Consider the following 6,000-nt stretch of genomic DNA (forward strand, 5'->3'; position numbering starts at 1 on the left):
TGCAAAGAGTCAGACACAACTGAGCAACTAAGTTTCACTTTCTAGAGAACCTGACCTAAGATACGCCATTATGTCTGCAGGGTCAATGTATGGATGATGGCAGAAGGTCATGGACAATCACAAGAAGAAACCTTGAAGATTTTATTCGGTGTGGTGGTAGGGGTCATGATATGTGCACAAGCATCACTGGGGAGGCAGCAGGGATGTGATGGAGGTGGCGAGCTTGAGACAGGGCTGGCCTCAGCAGCAGACCTTGTGCCCTGGCTGCCATGCTGCTGGCCAGATGGCCAGGAAGGGCTTCCAGCTGCAGAAGAGATGGGCTTGAGGTAGGTCAGATGTGGTGAGCAGGCAGGATGGAGGAGAACTCAAGTGTCAGGGACGTCACAAGAAGGACATGTGAGTCCCCAGGGCCTGTGGGCCATCAAGGCTGATAGACTCCATGCTTGGAGCCCCGGAGAGGGATCTGAGCTGGAGTCTCAACCAAGGGTTTCAGCTAAAAGAGCGTATCTTTTCTTTTTCTTTTTTTTTAGTTGCACCTTGAGGCATATGGGATCTTAGTTCCCTGACTAGGGATCGAACCTGTGCCTCTGCAGTGGAAGCCCAGAATCCTAACCACCACTGACCCCCCAGGAAGTCCCCGGGGGTGTCTTCTTCTCACCGAATGGGAAGTCCAGGGACAAACAGAGTGGGTCTGGCGCAGGGGCTCTCAAAGCCGTTGGTGGTCCCGGCTGCCATCAGTATCTGCTCCAAACTCCAGGCTGGAAGGAGGTGAGGGATGAACCGGAGAGAAAGGGGAGGCACCTCCATCAGGGGAGGAAAAACCCCTGGAAATCCCTGACAGTCTGCCAGTTCTGTGCCTTTGGCCAGAACTGCATCACGTGACCACCCCCAGCTGCCAGGAAGGTTTCACATGCTGCACAGGCTGCTTCCTGCATGGAATGAGAATCCTGCCAGTGAGGAGGGTGGAGACAAGGAATATTTCAGAGTCAGCAGTAGGGCCATCGATGCGTTGATAAGGGCACGGAACTGCTTGGATAAAGGGACAATTAAGGCTGCTCTACAGAGATTAGATCCCCAAGAAGAAGAACAAAGAGCAGAGCCTTCCAGGGATTGGAGAGAAGAGGAAAATGCTGCTGGAAATCAGACAAGGATACCTTCAGTAAAATCTGTGACTCTGCATGACAATTCAAGCCCATAACACTCCGGGCATTCAAGCATTTAAGAAAGGAGTACATAGTTCCTAAACAAAATGCAGTTTGAATCACTTTAACCTAAAAAAGTAATACAGGTGTCCCCACTAAGCTGACTTAAAATTCAACATTCAAAAAACGAAGATCACGGCATCCAGTCCCATCACTTCATCACAGATAGATGGGGAAAAAATGGAAACAGTGACAGACTTTATTTTCTTGAGCTCCAAAATCATTTCATATGGTGACTGCAAGCATGAAACTAAAAGACCCTTGCTCCATGGAAGAAAAGCTATGACAAATCTAGACAGTGTATTTAAAAGCAGGGACATCGCTTTGCTGTCAAAGTTCCATATAGTCAAACCTATTGTTTTTCCAGTAGTCATGTATGGATGTGAGAGTTGGAACATAAAGAAGGCTGAGCGCTGAAGAATTGATGCTTTTGAACTGTGGTGTTGGAGAAGACTCTGGAAAGTCCCTTGGACTGCAAGGAGATCCAACCAGTCAATCTTAAGGGAAATCAACCCTGAATATTCATTGCATGGACTGCTGCCGAAGCTGAAGCTCCAATACTTTGGCTACCTGATATGAAGAGTCGACTCACTGGAAAAGATCATGATGCTGAGAAAGACTGAAGGCAGGAGGAGAAGGGGATGACAGAGGATGAGATAGTTGGATGGCATCACCAACTCAATGGACATGAGTTTGAGCAAGCTCCGGGAGATGGTGAAAGACAAAGGAAGCCTGGCATGCTGCAGCCCATGGGGGTCACAAAGAGTCGGACATGACTGGGTGACTGAACAACGACAACCACCACTGTACACACAAAAAGGATGACTTCTACTTTCGTCAGTTCCTCCAGTGTGCTCTGTGGGGAGACTGAGATGAAGGTCCGGTGGTTAAGACTCTGCTTCCCACTGCAGGGTGCACAGCCTCCATCTCTAACCTGAGAACTAAGATTCCATATTCTGTGCAGTTTGGCCAAAAAAAAAAAAAAAGAGAGAGAGAAATGAAGGATTGAGACCCCGCTTTGTAGAAACCTAAGCTCCAGGGAAATGACAAGAATGTGACTAAATGGTGTTGGGGGAAGTGGCGGGGAAGGAGGCTGTTCAGAGGTATGGTGCCTTACACACAGCACAGACACAGACACGGTGTGGTCTTATCAAGGCCCATCCAAGGGCACTGTCACAAAAGCCACGGGGCTAGGATCCAGAAGCTGAGAAGCAGTAGGTGAGAACGAAGGTCTAAACTAAACTTTCTTCTACCCTGACCCGACCGGGAGGGGAAGCTGTGGGAGGAGGGGTGTAGTTACGTTGGAAAAGCTCAAGAGCACACCAGTCAGTGTCTTCCCTGGGGCGCATGGAGTCTTGGGGACTTGTGCCCCTTGCCCGACCAAGCAGAACGTCATCCTCATACAAGCTAGGAGGCTAATTCCAAACCAGTTTCAGCTGTGGAACTCTTTTTTTTTTTTTTCAACAGGAATGCTCATTTTGAACCCTAACATGTAACACAGATAAGAAGCACTGAGTTGATCTTTTGCAGGGTTTCTCTGTCTCGGCACTGCTGACATTTGTGGCTGGGTAATACTTCACTGTTGGCTCCCCTGGTAGCTCAGTCAGTAAAGAATCTGCTGGCAATGTAGGAGACACAGGTTCAATCTCTGGATTGGAAAGATCCCCTGGAAAAGGAAATGGCAACCCACTCCAATATTCTTGCCCAGGAAATTATGGACAGAGGACAGAGGAGCCTGGTGGGACCGTCCATGGGGTTGCAAGAATCAGACACAACTTAGCAACTAAACCACCAATTCTTTGCTGTAGTTGGCAGGAGGTTGCCTTGTGCACTGTGGGCTGTTTCATAGCATCCCTGGCCTCTACCCCCCAGATGCTGCTAGCATCTCTGGTCCTCCTTTCTCTCCCAGCTGTGACAATCAAAAATGTCTCCACTGTCTCTTGACTTAACCCATTGGGATAAAGTCTCTCTATATATTAAAACCTCAACACTGCTGTATTTTTTGTTGTCGTTGTTTGTACTTCTTTATTTTTTTGGCTGCACTGGGTCTTCATTGCTGCACTCCGGCTTTATCTAGTTGTGGCGAGCAAGGGCTACTCTTCAGTGCTCTGCTCAAGCTTTTCATTGAGGTGGCTCCTCTCGTTGTGGAGCACAGGCTCTAGGTGCATGGGCTTCAGTAGTTTCAACATGAGGGCTCAGTAGTTGCAGCTCGCAGACTCTAGAGCATGGGCCCAGCAGTTGTGGAGCACGGGCTTAGCTGCTTCACGGCATGTGGGATCTTCCTGGACCAGGGATTGAAACTGTGTCCCTTGCATTGGCAGGCAGATTCCTATCCACTGTACCATCAGGGAAGTCCCAACACTGCTGTATTTTTAAAGTATTTTAGGTAATGAAGCAATGCAAAAACTGAAGACTGTGGGCTAAAAACTGCTATTGCTTGAACTTTATCTAATCATTTTCTAGATTTGGTTTGGGTTGCATAATCTCAAGAAATGTTAACTCATCAAGGTATGGGGTGCTGTTCTCACCTGTCTCATGGGACAGGAACCAACTGGCAGGCACAGACAGGCCTGCGTTCAGATACCAGCCTGCAGAGGTGGGGTTCACAGGTGTGCAGGAGTTGGTGGGGAGAAGGACTGCTTTCACTCCTGGATCCACACAACTTAATCATCTCATTGCACTCCCACCAACAAAGGTGGGAAACCTCTGTTCTATGGGACCTTCCTATTTCTGTTGGGTAGGCAGTGGCTCAGTTCTATTTTAGGAATGTGAAATTTCATTCATGAAGTCAAAACCACAGCAAAACTGCTGGTGAGAGGATGGATGCTGAGATCACGCTCAATCATCATCCTATATCTTCTAGTCTTTGTTCAATTTAAATGTTTAGGGCTTCCACCCATCTCGGCCTGCGATCCTCCAACCTGACCAGTGCAGGAGAACCACTCACTGCTGTAACACACACAGATCCCCAGACCTCATCTCCAGACCTTTCTGCCTGGCAGGACCAGGAGAGGATACCAAATCTGCTTTTTAAGCAAGATCCCTCCAACGTATGAGGGTGGGTGCGGCTGTTTGGGAAACTGCTCACCAGCAAGTTTGCACAGCTGTGAATAACAATAGAGTTTAGCCTAAAGAATTTTCGATCTGCCTGCAAACTGTAAAAATTATCAGGACCTATCTTCTAAATAGAAAATTAAAGTGTTGCTCTGTGAATAAGTAGTCTGTGTGCATGTATGCTCAGTCGCTTCAGTCATGTCCAACTCTTTGCAACCCTTTGCAACTCTTTGCAATCCACGGGATTCTCCATGCAAAAATACTGGAGTGGGTTGCCATGCCATCCTCCAGGGGATCTTCCCGGACCCAAGGATCAAACCTGAGTCTCTTATGTCTCCTGCATTGGCAGGTGGATTCTTTATCACTAGCGCCACCTGGAAAGCCCAAATATGTAGTCTACACTCTAATTCTGACCACCTACCAAGATGCAAACACTCGCAAGACGACTGAGGTATGCTTTGTAATCTACTTCTAATTAACTGGTATACTTCAATGTTGAGAATACATGATGACTATCATTCAATTGCCTGCTTTTTATAGGTTTAAAAGCATTAAAGGAAGTTAGGTCTGAGCCCTTGGACTACATAAACATTTTCCAAAATGAGAACATGACTGGAAACTTCAGATGTTGTTCCTTCAAGGTTTCACTGAAGTGACAAAGATGTTAGTTAAGAAGACAGCAACTCAAAACACTCTCCGACATAAATCACAGCAAGATCCTCTTTGACCCACCTCCCAGAATATTGGAAATAAGAGCAAAAATAAACAAATGGGACCTAATGAAACTTAAAAGCTTTTGCACAACAAAGGAAACTATAAGCAAGGTGAAAAGACAGCCTTCAGAATGGGAGAAAAATAATAGCAAATGAAGAAACAGACAAACGATTAATCTCAAAAATATACAAGCAACTCCTGAAGCTCAATTCCAGAAAAATAAATGACCCAATCAAAAAATGGGCCAAAGATCTAAAGAGACATTTCTCCAAAGAAGACATACAGATGGCTAACAAACACATGAAAAGATGCTCAACATCACTCATTATCAAAGAAATGCAAATCAAAACCACAATGAGGTACCATTACATGCCAGTCAGAATGGCTGCTATCCAAAGTCTACAAGCAATAAATGCTGGAGAGGGTGTGGAGGAAAGGGAACCCTCTTACTCTGTTGGTGGGAATGCAAACTAGTACAGCCACTATGGAGAACAGTGTGGAGATTCCTTAAAAAACTGGAAATAGAACTGCCATATGACCCAGCAATCCCACTTCTGGGCATACACACTGAGGAAACCAGATCTGAAAGAGACACGTGCACCCCAATGTTCATCGCAGCACTGTTTATAATAGCCAGGACATGGAAGCAACCTAGATGCCCATCAGCAGACGAATGGATAAGGGAGCTGTGGTACATATACACCATGGAATATTACTCAGGCATTAAAAAGAATTCATTTGAATCAGTTCTAATGAGATGGATGAAACTGGAGCCCATTATACAGAGTGAAGTGAGCCAGAAAGATAAAGAACATTACAGCATACTAACACATATATATGGAATTTAGAAAGATGGTAACAATAACCCTATATGCAAAACAGAAAAAGAGACATAGATGTACAGAACAGACTTTTGGACTCTGTGGGAGAAGGCGAGGGTGGGATGTTTCGAGAGAACAGCATAGAAACATGTATATTATCTATAGTGAAACAGATCACCAGCCCAGTTTGGATGCATGAGACAAGTGCT

At 46.0% G+C, this 6,000-nt stretch overlaps 1 protein-coding gene across 2 annotated transcripts in view; it reads right to left on the minus strand.

Moving 5' to 3' along the window:
- ST3GAL5 (ST3 beta-galactoside alpha-2,3-sialyltransferase 5) overlaps positions 1 to 6,000 on the minus strand; it is a 56,856-nt gene that overhangs the window by 36,316 nt on the left and 14,540 nt on the right. Inside the window, exon 1 of one of the 2 annotated variants that reach the window (XM_043468730.1) lies at positions 659 to 681. The exons of the other annotated variant lie outside the window; for it this stretch is intronic. The gene's annotated coding sequence lies outside the window, so the exon portion shown is untranslated. Of the gene's footprint in view, positions 1 to 658; positions 682 to 6,000 lie in introns of those variants that run through there. 2 annotated transcript variants of the gene reach the window in all.

The sequence above is a fragment of the Cervus canadensis genome, chromosome 5, assembly GCF_019320065.1.
Source record: "Cervus canadensis isolate Bull #8, Minnesota chromosome 5, ASM1932006v1, whole genome shotgun sequence".
NCBI lineage: Eukaryota > Metazoa > Chordata > Mammalia > Artiodactyla > Cervidae > Cervus > Cervus canadensis.